Below are 20,463 nucleotides of genomic sequence, written 5' to 3'. Positions count from 1 at the left end.
TTATGTTGTTTCTCTGGCTGCATATTTCTAGGGTCTTCTTTGCGCTTTGTTGACATCACTTGTATAAATTATGTTTCTTTAGCAGCAGATGTTCCTATTTCGCTCCAGTTGCATGATAAACATCGACACACATTCCCTCAGTAAATCCCCTGATGGAAGCACTGCTTCGGCTTGCTTGTTACCAAACTGGTTGGTTAACGACTGTTTAATATCCAGTCTTTAATATCATTACTCTGACATGAGCATTTATATGTACAGTCTGTCCGAGTAAAGCCTAAGTAATCTTCAGTTTGCAGTTCATGTGTGAAAGGGGCTACGGATACTCAAGAGAATACTTTGTGTTTATCAGGTTCACATCTGATGTATAATTCAATTCTGAGTGACTTCGTGACTGATTTAATGAAACTTGTGTCTTGTGTGTAACCTCTGATCAGAAACAATTCAATAAGTTTGCAAACTTTGTTTGGAAATTATTTTCCTGTGTGTTCATTCCCTGGCCCCCCAAGGAACTGACTAAAGGGAAGACCTTTTTTGAGAGGGATTGTCTTCTTTTCCTTTCAGCTGTTCCCTTCAGCGGCTGCAGAGGAGAAATCAATTGCCTCCCTCTAACCCTATTGTCTACATCCTCTTCTCTGACACCAACTAACATGTTGTCTTTCACGCCATCCATAAATTTCCCCTTCGGTTTTCCTCTAGGTCTCCTGTCTCCTACCAATATATTCACTACACCTCCTCACCTCCTCAGTACATGTCCAAACCATCTCGGCACAGCCTCTCCTACTTTGTATTGTAAACATCTAACACATGTTGTCCCTCTGATGGACTCATTGTCTCTCACAAAGAGAACTTCAACCTCTTCATCTATCTATGCAACCACCAACTCCTTCTGTTTTCCCCTCAGCGAATGTAAATTATACAGCATTGCTAGGTCTCTCAACCATATTCTGCATCTGTCCTTTGATTCTTGCTCATAGTCTTTCATCACACATTACCCCTGACACTAACATATTGTAGCGTTGGGTGGGGACTGGCCAGCGGGACTCCAGAATTCTTTATGATGATGATGATGACTGTTGGGAGCTTCTCTTCGTTCAATGTTAAAGAACTCCATGGTTAAATGATTGTAAAATGCTGTGTTCGATGTGTGACACTAACCTGCGCTGTTAGTTACCATAACGGGGGTGGTGATGCACCCTCAGGCTAACTGTTAGCGCTGAGAGAGACCCCTGGGTTTCCACTGTTTGTGGTCTGTTAAATTAGAGCCATCTTCTCAAGAGCAATTTATCCTTGACTCCGATTGTTGCATTGTTAAACCTCAGCTCGCCAGCTCATCCGCACGTTTTCCACCCCTTTTCCACACTCCCCCATCGCTTTGGACTGTTGACCCCAGCTACTTAAAACCCTTCACCTTCTTCATTTGTCATTTTGTTTGCCTCTGAGTCTCCACTTCTAATTCTAGTTTCGCCATTCTTTAGCCCAGTCCCATGGTGAATTATTCCTTCTTTTTCCACCTGTTTTTCAACCTGTTAAACCACCAAAGGAACTGTATTTAATCGTCACTTCCCAAAATAGATGTGAATGCATTAAGTCCTCAAATGTATATATGTTCTTATTACTCTAATCAGACTTTGAAAATGCTTTAATTGCTGTCCCTTGTCTGCAATCAACTGGAGACATGCAAGAAGATAATTAACATTGTGAGTTCAAGTAAAAATGTAATTACACCTAATTATAACTTTAACCATATTCATGAGACCATTTCTATATGGCATTATCAAGTTTTGAGTATGAATCTGGTTTACATGAATGACAATTAAACAGTAACTGAGTAGGAATATTTTTAGTGTTTGTACCTTATAGGATCAGTCTGTGGTAATGAACTTCGTGATTGCGGGTCTGTCTGCAGGTCCAATCTTAAACTTGACTATATAAAAACTATTTACTCTTAACCGCTCTTTAAGCACTTACTTCTTCATCACCTTTTTATGTTTTTCGGGTTTTATGTAAAATTATAAAGACAAGTTTCTGTTGCATACGTTTAAGTCAGAGGCTAATAGTCACCATACAACTCAATATACACAGGTATTTTGTTAAATCATTAAATTTCATTCCCTGTGGTCTGCCTTTACTTTCAGCAAAGTCATTCTGTGATAATAGGACTTTCATTGTAATGAATTAAAAACATTCTGGGTTTATCTATTCATAAATCACCCAGATTTGACTGGGGGTAATTTAAACTGACAATTAGTGGCAATTAGTGAAAATGGACTTTACTCTTCCGCCCCTTTTCTCTTTTTCCTCTTCTTTTACTGGAAATACAACACTGACACTCCCTTTTACACTTTAAATTCAGCTCTACTCTCAAGAAATACAACCTTCTGAACTTTACTGTGAACGCCCCTTAATTATGTGTTCGTCCAGAATTAACCATGTGTGGCGGTATGCTTTTCTTCTCACTGTTAATTTCAATGCTCTTGTTGTTTCTCGTGTCACAAACCAGATTTTAATCTAAGTGTTGATTCAATTAAGATAGTCCAACCCACACTATAGCACTCTCATCAAAAGCTATTTCATGCCTCTGAAACATTTCAGAGACTTTTCTGAATGAGTGCACTTCCATCTGCAATGACAGAATGCTTCATTATCCAGCCAGCATGAACATGGCAGTTGAGGGTTACCACTGTGGATGATAAATTACGTTGTGCTGTTCAAGTGCTCTTCAGTGTGCTGTCCGATTTAAATTGACAAGTAACCTTTACAGCTTTGCGCCTAAACTCTTTTAGCTCTATCCGAGTCGGGAAAAGCTGGGTCGAAGCGGCGTAGGAATTGCTCAGGGCAATGAGTACCTCTTGTCCACCTCGGAGAGAAAGTTGCTTTGACAACCTGATGTCCTTCATAAAAGGCCAGGGAGATTGGTACCTTTTTCAAATCTTGTTTTAGGCGGCGGAAATATTCAGGTAGTGGCCGTGGGGGAAGTGAGGAAGTAAGAGAAAAGGAACATTCATATGCAGTAATACATCATATTAGTGTAGTTGCTCTACCTCTCTGAAAGAGTAACAGCACTGCGCTTGAGGTCTGGCTGTCAATATTTGTTGATGATGTGTCTTTCTGGCAATTCTGTCATTGTTTGTTGGAGGTATGGTGTGTGGCTTTCCCAATTTTTAAGATTTTTGAGTTTTCAAATTAGCCTGTGGTTAAAAAAATCCCTCAAGAACAAGAGGCTCATAACTTTCTGTTACCATAGGTAATTTGCACACGTTTTCCAACAATATTGAGATTTGCTGTTATTGTTTTGATAAATATCTGACATTTTGAGTTGATTTGCATATATTACAACTTTTATAGCACGTCGTATTGCCAAGATATAGAGATAATATCACATATAATAACTCTGCTAAAGCCAAATGTATGAGGGCTGCTTCTGACCTTTTATGTTGATGAATAGTTTTGATATCAAAACGTGATCCTTTAACTAGTTAACACAGACTGGATTCTTTTTCCAGTTTCAATACTTTTTCTTTTGTTGATGGAATGTTAGATATATCATAAGAGCATATCAATGAATTCCTGAAATTATAGCATCAAACCCCTATCAATTATAATCAGTTTAATGCATTTGGTCTCCATTCTTTTGACAGTTATAATCATGCCAGAAAATGCATTGTGAGAAATAGCAGCCTTTGCGGTAATCATTAATATAAAATACTGGGGTGTCAAGAATAAGGGGCAATACTGCATATTTTCATGTTTTGTTCCCGTCTTAAAAACTGTGGCCTCACCTTTGGTAATTGGGTAAGTTTGAGATCACGCCCATTAGAATGGAAGCTTGTGGATTACAAAATGTTTGTGTGCAAAAGCCAATGAATCAAAGAACAGAAAATTATCAACAAAGTTCTAAAGATATATGCCAAATATATTTGTTGTTGTAAGTAAGTAAGTAAGTTGTAATGTTTAAATTGCATAACTTCCCTTTATAAGCTGCCTTACTCTGCAGCTTTGGACCAGTTGTCTGCAAGCATTATTACAGTCATATGACTAGGCTTTTTGCAGGTACCCTAGACCAAAAATGCAAAAATGACTGGATCTGGAGCAATAGGTGTGACTGGTCCAAGTCCTCAAAGGAATTATGGGGGTAGAGGGGGGGTGAACATGCTTTATGGGTATAATAGATGAAAGGTAAAAAAATGCCATTTTCTGGTAATCAGCACAGGCCTGTTGCGCATCTGTTTTTCCCTACGATCACATGTCATTTTGAGAAAATTTTTATTTATTAAAACCTAGTTTGGAACAGCTGGAGTACTAGATTTGAGGTGTCTGATTTGAAAAATGTTCTCTCACTTACAGTTGTCGTGATTTAAAACTGATACTGACACCCTCATGTGGCGTTCTTCAAACCAATTAAATTTTCAGTCATTCATTCAAATGCCAACAAACTTGGTAAACAATAATGCTTTCCAGCACAGATATATAATAGCTACAAATCTAGGGCTGGAGACTGATTCCGACAGGAATATTACATATATATATATATATATATATATATATATATATATATATATATATATATATATATATATATATTCATATTCTTATATGTATGTGTATATACGTTCATGCCTGTTTATTTGCATACACACATACATTATAACACATGTAGATGTTGTACAGATGTATATGCAAAGCAGCACCACATTAGATACGCCACAATTCCCTCACACCACTGACCACCACCTTCACACCTCCCTCATACACCAGAGTACACTCTTGTTTCCATCAACGGCAACCATGAGAGGAAGAAAACATAAACTATTAGCCCTTCCCTCTTTCTGTTTCCACATGGGAATCAAAATGCCCTTCCACCCATTTATAATTCAATAAAATACACAACCGCATAAACACACAAATCAAACAAATAGTATTCCCAACTCTAAACAGAAGCTCTGCTTCTGAGAGAGAAAGAGAGAAAGAGAGAGAGAGAGAGATGGTTCTGTGATTGACTGGCGACCAGTCCAGGGTGTACCCTGCCTCTCGCCCGATGACAGCTGGGATAGGCTCCAGCACCCCTTGCGACCCTGAGTGCAGGATAAGCGGTAGAGGATGGATGGATGGATGGATGGTGGCAAGTATGATGAATAGAACAAAAACAGAGCAGAGGGTGATACGGTGGAAGCTGAGAAAAGACGAGTTTTGTGTGGTTGTCAGGGAGGAGTTGATACAGGCCCTGGATCGTTAGGAGGAGCTTCCAGAACTTCAACTAATGTGATCTGAGAGACAAGTAAGAGACTTCTTAGTGCATTATCTAGAAGGAAAGTAGATAAGGAGACTTATTGGTGGAATGAGGAAGTGCAGGAGGGTTAGAGGAGAAAGTGAATAGCTGACAAGAAGTGGGACACTGATAGGACAGAAGACAGCAAACAGGAGAATAACATAAGTTCAAGGTAAATATGGCAAAGGCCAAAGAAACAGCATATGATGACTTGTATGCTAGGTTAGACAGTAAGGAGGGAGAGACTGATTTATACAGGCTGGCAAAGCAGAGTGATAGAGATGGGAGGGATGTGAGGCAGTTTAGGATGTTTTAGTGTAGAGAGGGAAATGTATTGACAGGTGCCAGAACTGTGATGTGAAGGTTAAAACAGTACTTCGAAGAGTTTATGAATAAGGCCAATTAGAGGGAGCGAAGAGTGAAAGGGGTGACCATTTTGGACCACGCAGTAGCACAGATTGGTAAACGGGAAGTGTGGAAGGCATTGAAAAGGATGAAGAGTGGAAAGTAAGCTGGTCCTGATTATATACCTGTGGAGGAACAGGAGTGTCAAGGACAGGTGGCAGTAGAGTTTTTGACAAGAGGGTTCAACACAGCCTTAGAAAATTAGAGGATGCCTGAGGAATAGAGGAGAGGTTTACCTGTCTTTTAGAGATGAAGGATAGCAAAAGCCCAACAAAACCTCGAAAACAAAACTCAAAGTATACAATTCATGTTTCATAAGCAAAGAAGTGAGTCTTCAACTGTGCTTAAAGATATCAATTACATTACAATCATCCAAACATGATGTCATGAATTCACACATTAAGCTATCTGTCTTTTAATCAAAAAGCAGATCTGTATGACCAATTTTTTTAAGCTGGAAAAAGGCAGCTCTGACCTCTTTAATTTGAAGGTTAAAATAAAGCATCCTTTTCAAAGATCACACCAAGGCTCCTAACTCTGTTACTGCAAAGTTAGGAACCGCATAATCCAAAGGCACAGTGATATTGTCAAAAAATGATTCAGCTTTACTGATCCAGTAATTACAATTTCTGTCTTTGATGAGTTTTGGAGCAAAAAGCTTCCCGTTAATCAGCCCTTTGCAGCTAGACAGGCCCAAAACGAATGCAATCCATATATATTCAGTGGCATAAACAGCAGTGGAGCATTTGCACAGTAGTGAAAGTCAATTTCAAATGAACCCAGAATCAGGTTCAGTGGTTCCGAGTACAGTGAAAACAGAAGGGACCCAGAACAGACCCCCTGTGGAACCCCATACCTCACAACACAGGGCTCATTATAAGGTGTCAAATAGAACACTGCGATTTCTCAGAGAGGTAATAATTTAACCATCCGGGGGACCTGACCTGAGATGACAAGTTCTCTAATCCTTCCAACCACAAAAGATAATCTACAGTATCAAAAGTAGTTCTCAAGGCTAACAATAAGATATAGGGTGACTGAGTCTGCTGCAAATACAACGTCTGGTTACAAATAATTCACCTTTGTGATGGCTGTTTTAGTGCAGTGGTTTGCTCTAAGGTAGCTATCTCTCTTTCCCTCTGCTCATTCTTCAATGAATCTACCTAACCTAACAGAAATAAGATTAATCTATTAGCCAATCTCTTTGTTGTCTAACTTCATTCATCAATTCACTTTGATTTCTGAAAGACAGTCATCTTTTCATATCCTGGACACTTACAGTTTTCAATGTCATAATACCAAGTAGATTATGTTATAACAGTTGGTCTGAATTGGAATTTGCTGTGCTGTGTAGAAGAAGGAATGCCAGTAATAAGGCAATATAACCTGAGGGCATGCACGCGCACATGCACACACACACAAACACACACACACACACACACACACACACACACACACACACACACACACACACACAAAGCCTGACTCTGTATTGCGCATGTCCCATCCCCCTTTAAATGAACTGCCAACATCCAGACTAGAGCCACCAAGGTTTGTTGAGATTGAAGTTCACTGACTTAACGGTCTGTGTTTCTCCAGGGTTTTAGCTGGTACTTCCTCAGTCCTAAGAAAGAGGAACATTTAGTATGACATCAATAAATGATTTAAGTTTATAAGGTGATTGTTAAATGAGTGTTGGTTTATTCCCTTGCCAAAATGCTTCAGTCCATTCAGGAGATGTTTTGACCCTGTTCCATCTCCTGTAGATTTGCCCGTCATTCTTGAAGAAGTTGCTGCTGTCGCTGCTGCTGCTGCTATCGTTCCACATCCGTTCCTCCCCCGTCCCTCCTCCTCTACGGCGAGGGCAGGGAAGCCACAGAAGCATTGGCTCGATTCCAGCGAGGATCTGATCCTGCAGCTACGTCAGTCACGTCTTCACCACTGGGTAACTATCAAGCATGAATGCAGTTCACTCCTGCCATATAATTTGTGGGGGTGGAAAGTGCAGAGTTTTGCATCTATGCAGTTTTGATTTTTATTTTTTTCTACTTGTTTGTTACTTTAGGAGTTGCTTTTGTGTGTATTTGTCAAGTGAAAGAGGTATTTTCTCCAGTCAAGCATGCACTACATGGAGACAAATGCAGAAACAGAGATGCCTGAGGGCTTAAGGGTCGTCTCAAGGGGTTTTATCAAAGTTGTTGTGTTTTTAAGTACATTGTCTACTGTCTCACTGACACCAGGTGTCATCTACTGAACTGTGTCAAACACAGCAATGGCATTTCAAAGAACAGTCTCAGTCAGGCAAAGAAAAGCTGATGATCCAAGATAAAATATTTTCAATAAGGAGCAGAGGAGGTAACACTGCAGTGGAGCAAATCAGTTATACCTCCTCTATTCTTATAGCTGTACTAATCAATAATTTTATATTACTGGTTAGTGTTACATTTATGGGATAAGGATAGTTGCTCTAAGTGACAAACCTTCAATAATAAAATAAGATGAACGCTTGGCTCACTCGCCTTCAGTTGTTCAGTCACATAAAACAGCGTCACACTGTTTAGATTCAGTTGCCTCTCTTGTGGTCTTGAACTCAGTTTGCAACCTTAAAAATGTCAGTTTGCAGACAGTCAAATTTCTTTGAAATGCATTGTTATCTATAACCGTTTGTGCTTTTCGAGACTGATAAAACTCAGTATTCTATTAATGTTCATCTATATTGTTGTTCTGTTTCCATTTGGAATTCCAAGAAAATATGCCCCTCAAATTCATGAGAAGACATGGCCTATATATGAACAGATACCGTAAAAGTGGAAATATAGATCTATGATAATGTGATTGTGTAAAATGCTATATAGTAATGCAATTATTTTCACATTATTTAATTTAGCTGTGTGAGGTCAAAAGGCTTAGAAGAACTGTGTAACAGGAGGATATCCAAAATATATTCCTAGAGTATCCAACTAGATTTGGGAAAATATTATCAATTCGCCCTCAGATACTTGTTGCCTTGGAAACCCATTTCTCAGATTTCATAAATGCAAATCACTGCAGTTAGAATATACTACGTGTCTTCCATTGTATAATTTTTTAAGATTAACCTGTGATTTATTCTTTTTTTTAATGATTTAATGTTATTGTACATTTCATTGCTTTTGAGCATCTCTTGTCCTGCAGTCACAAGGTACTGTATAACAGATTAAAAATGCAAATTTAACAATGTTAAAATGAAGAAAATACCTTAAATTTAAATTTAAAACAACTCCAAAAAATGGTTAATTAAGTTCTGACTTTGCAGATGTCTACCACTGTTTGATGCGATTTCTTCACTCACTAAAGGGCTTCACAACAAAATCAAAGTCAAAATCACCAAATAATTTTCATCTTTCTTGTTCTTAAGTTTTGCTTGAACGTTATCTTATTGAGCCAGAACTGAGGTGACACACTGACCCCTAAACTAAATATAAATGGTATTGCACAAACTGAAACAAAAACACATATCTAATATAAAACGAGATACTGGGTTTTATTTTCTTGACTTCACTTTATTTCAACCTTGCAATATCTCTCTAGAGTCCCCTTTCCCGAGAGTAGGTTTCGCAATTTTGTCTTTTCCCTTTTACCATCATTATCTGCTCTAAAATTACCTTACTGATATGATATGTTCCTGCTCTTATTTAATCTCCTTTCAACACATATAGTAAGCTCATATGATCCCAGGGGGATAAAAGAGTCATGGCATCCTTTTCATTTCTTCCCTCTCGTCCCCTCAAGCTTTGCTGTGGTGCATTTGATCATACATCCAGCTATGGTTGCAGGCCCCCTCATTCAAACCTGTAAGAATTCAATTCATGTGTTCGGTTTTGCTTTGTGGATGTCACATTGGTGACCCTTTGGACTCAATTCAATCACTGTCTATCAACTGGTTTGCTGCCTTTATCTTTGACTTTCAGTGTAGTCTTGATGTCAGTGCACAGAGATTAAAACAAAAGTAGGACGTGTGTGTAGATAAACACAAAAAAGGCTGTAATAATTTGGGTAATGAAGACCAAATATCTGCTCTATGTAAAAAAAGAAATTAGTACAGTATAGTGCTCAGTGAGTCATCCAACTAGTGTAGCATAAGGGAACATTACCTTGGCTCAGTTGTTGGACATAAGAGATCTGGTTTTAGAGTTTCAGCCCATTAAGATGTTGTATTGCTCTAAGTCATTTCAGAAGGCTTTATTTTTCTGTTTCAGAAGATTTGCAAGAGTGATTTTTTTTTTTGTCCTTTTTTCCTCTTCCCTCATCTTGGCCACTGCATCATAGTCGGAGCTGATGAAAGGCAGTCTGCAAATATTGTACAGCTCTTGTAATTATGGTGAGCAAAATGCAGAAACTGTACCATTAATCTGAGCCCGAAGGTGTCAAGTCTCCCCCGGTCAAATGTGTGTGCAATTGAGCCGATACACTTGCACAACTCTATTCAGACAACAAGGGAGCAAGAGATGCAGTCACCTATTGTACATGTCCACAAATGCTTTTCTCTCTAAAGCGATGGAACATATATCCACTGTCTATTCCCAGTGTTTATTATTATTATGCACTTTCTCCAAGTATTTTTAGTCTTACGTCATTGTTGACGTGTCAGAAAAAAATGGTTTTGTGTATCAGAATCACTTTAAATATCATTAAAGTATGTTTTCTTAAACGCCTCATATAAGTCTCAGAGCAGTGACTTGCACTATAGGACACAATCTTAACATCGCTCACTGCTCCTGTGGCTGTCCAATAATTTATGTTCAAGGCAACTCTGCCAGCTTAGCCACCCTGAATGTCCTCGATCCTGTCGTAGTGTCAAAGACACACTGCAGTTACTTCTGGGAGCATTGTGCTCAAAATCACGCTTTCTGACTATATCTTTTGGTTTCCCGTCATCCCTCCTCTACTTACTTGTCACAGTTCCGCCATATCTCTTTTTCTATTTAACCCACCCCCGTATTCCATTTACCCGTTGTCCCATGATTTTGTGTTTTGTGATGAACCAAAAACTGCTATCCATGTGTTGGCTGGCATGACTCCTGCAGGGGAACAGGCTTGAAGTTGAGCAATTGTGGCACTCCCCTGTCATGGTTTTCCTCTCCTCGCTATTCTTCCTTTTTTGCTCATATATCTCCCACTCCTATTCACTCCCTCCATTTCCCATTTCACTTAATCTATATCTCTAAGCCGGTATTTGCCTTTCAGCCTCTTAGAATAATGGTATGCTTTGAGAATGGGAATGTGAGACCCCAGAGAAAGAGCTTCTATTTAGAATTGGCAATAATATTTGTTTGATTTGTGTGTTTATACAGTTGTGTATTTTATTGAATTATAAATGCGTATAAGGGCATCTTGATTCCCATGTGGAAACAGAAAGTGGGAAAGGCTCATAGTTTATGTTTGCTTCCTCTCATGGTTGCCATTGATGGAAACAAGAGTGTACTCTGGTGTATGAGGGAGGTGTGGAGGTGGTGGTCAGCTGTGTGATGGAGAATGGTGGCGTATCTGACGTGGCGCTGCTTTGCTTATGCATCTGTACAACATGTACATGTTATTATGTATGCGTGTACACTCGGTTGGGTATGCACTCACGCAAATTAACAAGCATGCATTTGTATAAAATTAAACCCAAGTCAGCAGGCAACCATTCAGATAAGGGTAACAGGACCTGACATTTCCTTGGTTCGAGACAGATGCTTGCTTCACTTCCTTCACAACAGTTTCACTCCCCTCTATCCACCATGCAAGTGACATTTCTTGCTATACCCCTCCAGAAAGACCTACTCACACATTACTGGTAATTTCTGCTATTGTTATGGGACAGCGTGTTTTGATTTAAGGATTTCTTTACATCATTTATCCTATTTGCTGTGGGCAGAATAAGTATTTAATACACTGCTAATTTTTCAGCTTTACTCACTTGCAAAGCATGTAAAGGTCTGTAATTTTTATCATAGGTACTCTTCAACTGTGAGTGATGGAATCTAAAACAAAAATTCAGAAAAACACATTGTATGATATCTAAGTAATTACTTTGCTTTTTATTGCAAGACACAAGTACTGTATGCATACATACATAAATTACACTTTATATACATCCAGTTACCTCAATACACCCACCTCTGGAAAATTATCATGATAATCATTATTGAGTTTATTTCCTAGAAATGCACATTATTTCAATCAAACCTTTGCTAAATTAAACAATTTCCTCGACAAATTAATACATGTAAACATTATCTCGGTCTCATTGGATGCCACTGTTTCAATCAACTTTAAAATTCAAACAAATCACCATTGCCATGAATGAAGTAACATCTTCGACTCAAATACTTCCTGCCTAATTAGAGCCCATCATTTGTATACGTTTTGGTAAAGCAATGCCACCATGCCATATAATCCAGTTTACAATCAGGTTTAATGTTATAAAAGTGAGACGTATGTAAATGTGCGGACAGTGTGGGCACTTTAGTAAATGTGGACATCATTTATGCATATCCAGAAAGGATGCCACAGGGATGTTGAGGAAAAGGGCTTATCATTTATGCATAAGTGTCATTTTTGTGTAAGACTAGTTGAATGAAATAAGGAATATTATCATTGTTTCAGAACAGCTGAAGTAGGCAGAGCTGTCTCAGCTCTTTGGTGGAAGGATTGCCGACTACTAAAACTTGCATCTTTGAGGCAGGCTATATAGTTTTTTTTTTTCTTCAAATAAAATATACTTTATGTATCTCACCAAGTTCAACTCTACAACAAGTACAAACGGTGAATTCACCTGTTCATAGAACTAATTTTTCAGCAAGACCAAAATATTGGAGCCTGCTGCCACAGCTGGGAGGAACAATGCATTTACAGGTGCAGTTGGAATCATGCAAGTGGCCAACAATATTTGATGCATGTATGATGATTTAGGATAGCATGAAATATGCAAATAGCAATAACTTTCCTTCAAAAAGACTGTAGAGGGCTGTAATTATATTCCAATTAAGACAAAACATACAAAAACTCTGTTATTGCATTGTGATAAATAAACTAACTCGTACGGGTAAACACTTGATGCAATCTGTGAGCTATAGAAATGCACAATTGCAATCACACCTGCCTCAGAATCAGCCTCAATCAATTCTTAGAGGTTGTATCATGGATTCTATGAATGAAATCAGTTCTTCAAACAGTTGTCTGAAGCATAACTAATATTTATTGGATAAATTTAATTCTGTGTGGATGTAAACCCAATATATGAACTCATTTCTCTTTTTATGGTAACTTTATTATCTTTTAATTTAAACTATCTGTTCATTGAACACCACATATGCAATATATTTTCTTGCGCTATCAATGTGATCTTGATTTTTGTTAATTAAAATTTAAGACTATAATATTTATGGATTATATGCTCTAGTCTTTATGAAGGTGGAAAAACATTCTTAAATTTGATAGTCGATCTTTAGCCGATGTGACAAATCTAATGTTTTAAGATCATCTTTGGCAATAACAAGATCATAATCACTAAACTACCAAGAATGAAATATATACTCCTATCATATCCTGGTGTAAGTGAGAGGATGTTTTTCATGAAGCTCCTGTCATATTGTTCATGCTGCATCAAATAAACTGGAAGTACACTGAAGTTGTTAGGTGGAGTGTATATGGGATGTGTTAAGCCATTAGCAGAGCTGTGCAACCAACGCTTGGAGAAACACGATTGATCTTTTGTGGAAATATGTGTGCAAATATGAAAAGGATCATGCAATTGTTTGAAGTTTCTCAAAAGTCAACCTATCATTTGTATGCATTGGAGAATGTATTTGTGTTCAATATGTGTGAAGTAAAGTAGCCTTCATTTTGCATGTGTTCTGTAAACACCTTCACAAGCTGTAGTATTTTCAGGCATAATTCTAAGAGTTCAGAAAGGCAATTGACTGAAATACAACTTTGTTAACAACACAGCAAAACAGTCACAAAACATTGGGGCGAGGAAAGAGCTCATTATGTGTTACGCCTTTCTGTTCATTATTCTAAGTTGTCTGATTTTTATTGAATAATGAATACACTCTACTACCACCTGCTGATTTTGTGAATTATGTCCTCTCACATGTAAATACAAGTATTAGTAGGGTAAATTCTATGTGGGGTTTTAAAGAGATGTGTTCATTTTAGCTAGGCAAAATGATCATAGTTTCCCTAAAATAGCATTTCTTTGACTCTATATAGACAGTCTATTGAAGCATGAGCGGTCAAAGAGGAAATTTAAGCTGTATCACTCAGTTAATCTGTTAGAGATCAAACTTTTTCCATCGCTAAATCTGTTTCAGAAGTAACAAAGCCTACTTCAATGCAGATACTGCCTTTCCAGTTCATGCTATATTTTATCCTTACTCAAGAATCAGAACCAAATATACTTTAACTCCTTCTCTTCAGGGGGTACAAGATTATCTGAGGAACTGATTTCCAGCATAGAAACATTGTCCGTGACTTGGAGGTGCTCACTCTCATCCTTTAGTGCTTTGGTGATGATGCCAACAGGACAATATTGTTTAAGGAAAGCAAAGGAAGAACTCTGATGTTCCCATGCAGAACACTTTCCTCCCGCCTAGATATTCTGTCTACCTACTTGAAATTTGTTTGACCTTATGCAAATAATGTGGACACAGCTCTCCCAGCGTTTGTATCGACTGGTTTGTGAAAACAACCCAGGGACCGTAAACTCCCATAGCACCCTCCACAGAACATCTCATGGGATGTAGTCATGTATATCTCTGGATGGATCTCATCCACACCCGGTGCCTTGCCGCTGAAGAGTTTGCTGGCTACCTTAGAAGTCTCCACCAGGAATACGGATAAAAGATCGCCAGAATCTTCTCCCTTTGCCTCCTTCATGGAGGGAATGTCAGATGGGTTCAGGAGCTCCTCAAAATACCCTTTCCACTGCCTGCCAATATCCCCATTCATCTGCAACATTTATTTTCCAACAAAATATATGTTTTTATTGAGTTGCTTATGTGTTGTGCATTTATATCTATTTATTTACAAATGCAACTTTCTATTACTTGTGATGGATAGAATAAGGATTATCTTTCCACTTATTTATATATTCTGAGGGCTGTCTTATTTGTCTGTGATTGTCGGTATGTCTGCAGCCTGGGCCAAGTCTTGCTTCCCTCTTCTGAATTGAAAGCTTGTCAGAATTTCCTCAAGGCTTACCGAAAGTCTTGTTCCATCTATACCGAAGCATTTCTAGCCCTCCGGTACTTGTCTGAATCTCAAGGAGACACTTTGACCTACCATGCTTGAAAGGCCTCGTTTAATATTTTTAGGTTCTCGGTCCATTTGTCCTTGGGGCATCAGTCCCTGGTTGGGTCATCAGCCCCACTTTATCAAAACAGAGCCCTGCGAGTGTTGGAGAAGTCAACTATTCTTTGCTCTGTATATGTCTCATTTGCATTTTTTCAAGGCAAGTGTTGGCAAACATAACATTTAACTTTGAGTAACCATTTGCAAAGTAAGTTGGATTTTTCATATACTTCATTTCAACCCCTTGTTTGTTGCTTTTCATGAAACAACAAAGAAAAATTAATGCTGAATCCCGCACAATATAGACTAGGCTTACGAATTTTTGCATTTTTATACTTATGCTGTGTCATAACCTTTTTGATGTGAATGAGGAGCTCTGTGTGTGCATGGACATGTTGAGTATAATGGATACGGATAGAATTAGAATTTGAACTCTATCTGATTACGTCAGTAAACTGTTTTGTTCGGTCTGGTATAATACTGTATGTACCGGTAACCTATTTCATTTGAATTTCTCAAATGCATGATATTTTTATTATGATATGATATTAATAAAAGGTGTCAATAAAAATCAGAATGCAGATGTTAGGTCCAATCTCTTTGCCTAATGGCTCCATTAACTTTCCATTTTTAGTATTTTCAATTTCTAATGGCTCATTCATATACCATACTTTAAAATTGAAGTTAAACAAATTGAAAGACCTTTTCAAATATGCCAGTTGATTTTTTTGTTGTTGAATTTTATTGCATTAAATAACAATATTCCACTGAGCTAATGGAGAGAGTCTGACACACATGAACACACAACAGAGACTGAGTATTGTCTACTGTATTTCATTTCATTTCATTTCATTTCATGACTCGATTAATAGTATTTAGGTAATGTAAGTTGGTTTTTCATTCTCCGTGGAATATACAGCAGGGACAAAAGTGGAAGTTTTTGGGGTAAGTCCTTGAATAGAACACTAATGACAATGCCAAAGTAAACTTTCCACAACGTGGCTGGGCTTCTGTCCAACTATTAACCTATAAAGGTTAATACAGAGAAAATTCATATTGCTGGAATGGACGCATTTGTTCTTCAGAGAACTAAGGTCTGATAGGCATAAAAGAGAAATAACAGAAGGGACAGCTTTTTCCACCAGGTTCTGTGAAAAGCTTTGGGTCCATTCGGCAGTTGGGTAATAAGTATAAGATTTGAATGGTATCATGGTGCATAGAAATGACTCGGAAGTGGCAGATCTCCTTGACTTCATTACAGAAGCTTCATATAGTATATAATGAAAGACTGGGTGGATGACAGCTCACTTGAATTCCTCCAATGTCTGATCAAATGGTGGATCTACAGCTACAAGAGATCACGTGTGTATTGGTCTCGAAAATGGGAAATAATTACTGTAAATAGCTTTGTTTTCATTCAAAGTAAAGATCCATTTGGAAGTAAGTCAATGTCATGAAGGACAGCAGGCTTAAAGGTTTCACTTCTTCAAAAGTTTTGTGTTTGCGTGCGGCAGCAGGAGTTATGAGGCTCTGCGAATCTGAACAAACAAGTTAATAAAATCCCAAGGCAGTCTGTTACCTAGGAGTCTTGAGGTGACAGATGCTAGCTGATATGTGTACCACAGGTTGTTACTCGTGCGGTGGACAGTTAGACCCTCAGGGTTTCATCAAAAACACAGCGTGTATAATGAAGGTATTCAGCTTCATGATTGGACGCTGATCAATGGCTGCTTGGTCCGAGTCAGATTTAACAGGTGAGCTGATTTAGACCTTAGGTTCGCTGTGTCTTCCTGGGGTCAGATGAGCAATCATCATGGGTGCTTGTGATTGAGAGTGCAGTCAAAGCACCTGCTGTCACAACCTCTCCCTGAGCACTCGAGGGCATGAATAAGGTACACAGTGGACTTGAGTGATGGGTGGTATAATAAAGCCAGGCAAAGTTGCGCGAGCAGAGACTCCAGTGATGGCCAGCATCGTTAGCCCACAATACACACACGTACACACACACTATACCGGGGGGAGGGAGGTGTATTTAGCTACAGTCTGCCCCTGGATTGTCTCTTGAGTGCTCGTGTTAGAGTGAAACTGTTTTGCTTTCCTTTAACATCTGAAAGTTTTATGTAGATTTAGAGACACAACCTAGCTGCTAAAGTCAACTGATCTTACTGTTGTGTCATTCACTAAACTGGGCACGGAGAAGAGTCTGACGAATATCAGTCTTCAAAGGTTGGAGCATTTTAACGGAATGCACATCCTCTCCTGCATTTTTTTTTAAATGTAATGCGATAATCGAGAAAATATTTGAATCGAAACTGACAAATTCATCGAAAAAATGAGAAACTAATTTCTTTAGACTACAAAAACACAAATATTTTGCATTTTAGTAAAGGTTATAAGGTTCACAGTTCTAGAAAACTATTACAGAGAATATAAAAAACATCTGCACCAATTCTTGGTCTTGATGATTCTTTCTTTTCTGTTTCCTCTAATCCACAAATCCAGTCAAGACATACTTAGTTTTTAATGAAGTCTTTCATTCATTTTTGACAAACTCATGATATATTTCTCATGGTCAATCTGAAATTCACAAAGCCAAAAAAAGCAATCACCCCAATCAGTATCATTTATCACCCCTATTCTCTCTGACATTCTTTATCCCTCTACAAGTCTTATTTTTATGCAGCAAGCAGTGCAGCAGCACTGGTGTCAGGTTGCTACAACTAATCGGAATGAAAGTGATATGAGAGACAGAGGAAAACACTGCGATCTCTCTCGCCAATCTCTCTAACTGCTCCACCTTCCCTGGGAATGAGTGAAAAATTCGTCAGTAACAAGGGAGAAGAAAAAAGGAAGCAGTGCAGATCACTGGGGGGAAAAGAGCTTCTTTTTCCAGGCTGTTGATGGGGCACCAAACACATGCGCTGTATGTGATCTTCAAAGCATCTTTCTCCTCTGTTACTGCTCTGTCTTGCGCCAGTGTTTTCCCATTGAGAAAGGGATACTGTTGGCTTCAGGCAAGTGATTGTAGCTTCAAAGTGATGATTCTATCTTTTTTTCATAATTATTTTATCAAAAAGAACATTATGACTATGGATTAATTTCAAGACTATTATTCTCACTATTCCTGGAAAGTTTGAGTATGTTCTATGAATGTTTTTAGTCAAAAATCAGGCAAATCGCTTTCTCTGTTATGGCTTATACTTGCTTATCATAGGCCAGTTGTTAAAACATGTACCAACTTAAAAAGAAAAAAAAATCATGAGTGGTCCATAAAAGTCAGCTGTACTGCTGAGGACAATGCCTACGTCTAAAGCGGGACCACTGCCTTCATTTTCCAGAAAAAGAGGACTTGCAGTAATGGGGGGTTTGCTATTTTTGTGCTCAACAAATATCTACCATGTCCTGTTTTCTGCTTTTGAATTTGATCCAGTCTCTGCTTTTTAGAGGAAAAATAGAACATTTTCTTATGGATTTGCTCATTACATATTTTATTGAAACAAGGGTTTTAGTTTTGGAACTAATCCGGTTCATGAGCGAGTTGTGCTGCAAGGTGCCGAAGAGGGGCTATCAGGATAATTTATGAGACTGGTAAGATATATGGGTCATGATTTTCTTTCACATAGGCTTCATTCCCAGCTGCAACGAGTGTTCATCTGTCGTCTCCAAATATTTGAAATCTGTCTGATGATTGAAACTGAAGACATAAATCCAACTAATCCAGTCTCATGTAGGTGTAAAAGTAAAGGCTTTTCAATGAGGGTCCTTTGTGGATGTTGCATGAAATCATCTGGAGAACTATTTGAGCAGCATATATATATATACACGTGTGTGTGTGTGTGTGTGTGTGTGTGTGTGTGTGTGTGTGTGTGTGTACATGTCTAACCAAGAGGTTTTCTGGTTGTTGCGGCCAAATAACGGCCAAATTAGAGTCCATGTTCCACCCTTTCCTCAAGAATGCAGGAGATATCCTTCCAGAAAAGTTATTCAGAAGTCATGCTCCCTGTTCTCAGATCATTCAAGTTATTCAGTCAATTTCTGGTATACTGAACAACCGTGTAGTTCAATTCACTTGGCAATTCAACTGACAGCTGATTAACTTCTTGTTTCACCAGGTTTTCCAAGATATTATGCCACAGATTTGATTTGACAGAGAGAAAAATGGAGTCATTGATATTTTTTGGGTTCCTGACCCTGTAAATATGCTTTTTCCTGAAACATGGTTCTTGATTTTGACAGTCATTGGAGTCATTATTTTTGTAGCAATGCATTACATTACAGTAGGTCTAGGTACATCTAAGCCAAGAAATATATTTAGGATTTAAATGCCATTTAACATATCCAGAAAGGCAGGTGCATTTCTACACATGTATATGTTCAGTTATGCCCCAGGAATAAAATTGTGGAGAGAGAAATATATTTTCTCACTAAGATAGTGCCAAGTATTTTCATCCGGTCTGATTTCTGCCTCTGTCCCGTAAATCTTTAATATCGATTGGAAAGATTAATTACCTTATTTACACAAAATATAAAATGTTCTAAATTTGCCTTTGCTGTAAAAGGAGCATATAAGCAAAAATCTCCTGGCTTGGATGATTCAAAACTGGGTCAGTTTTTTGGATTAGTGAATGGACCAGATGAAAATTGTGAAGACATTAAAAATAGACTTTTTGACCAAATGTTGATCTTATTCCAATAAATGTTTTTAGTTCCAAATGTCTCAAAATGTTAAGCATTGACCAGCAGATGGGAGGTCTAGGATATGCGAAGGATCTAACCTGACAACTGCAAACAGACTGACTGTTTATAATGCATTATATTCATTGGAAGAGAACATTGCAGTCGCTCGATGTTTACATGAAAGTCCAGGACACTAAGAAATGGGTTTGCATTTTGCACTTAAAGGACTACAGACTTTTCAACCATCTACCATCATTCTTTTTCCTCTCAGGAAAAAAAGAACATTTTTTTTTCCCCTCTCTTTTCTGAGTTAGTATTATGGGCTCCAACTTTGACAGCATTGCACGCTCATATAGAAAATGATCGGTCTCCATAGCAGAGTTCCCACCAGCATGTATTTGTAGTACTATTTATTATAAAATAAGCCGATGGATAAGTATGAAACAACCTGGGTAGAAGACACACCCCCCTTGAGTTCTCTGTCTGAGTTTGGCAAGGGATTGAAACATAATTATTTAATGGGATCTTGTCAGTGTCAGTCCCAACACACTCTGTGTGTCTTCTTGCTTTATGATGACTTGACACTAAGAGGGCAAAGTTTGCCACTCAGAGAAGAGCAGCTAATGTATAAAGACACTTTTGGTGCTTCATTGTCAGTCTGTTGATCAGTTCTGTACCTGTCACCTGTGCCCTACAGAGTGGTGAGTTCTTTCTTTCTTTTCCTTTTGGCTTTTCCCTTCAGGCGTTGCCACAGCGAATCAATCTTCTCTATCTAACGCTATTCTCTGTATATTCCC

General features: G+C 38.3%; 1 pseudogene; it reads left to right on the top strand.

Moving 5' to 3' along the window:
* Window positions 1–5,125: 5,125 nt before the first annotated feature.
* The window catches only part of LOC147227795 (uncharacterized), a 412,630-nt pseudogene continuing 397,292 nt past the window's right edge, over window positions 5,126–20,463 (top strand).

Source organism: Fistularia commersonii, chromosome 13 (assembly GCF_037954325.1).
Source record: "Fistularia commersonii isolate RoL2024-O1a breed Wild chromosome 13, RoL_Fcom_v1.0, whole genome shotgun sequence".
Classification (NCBI taxonomy): domain Eukaryota; kingdom Metazoa; phylum Chordata; class Actinopteri; order Syngnathiformes; family Fistulariidae; genus Fistularia; species Fistularia commersonii.
Note: the sequence above shows the minus strand (reverse complement) of the source record. Positions and strands in the feature narration are given on the sequence as shown.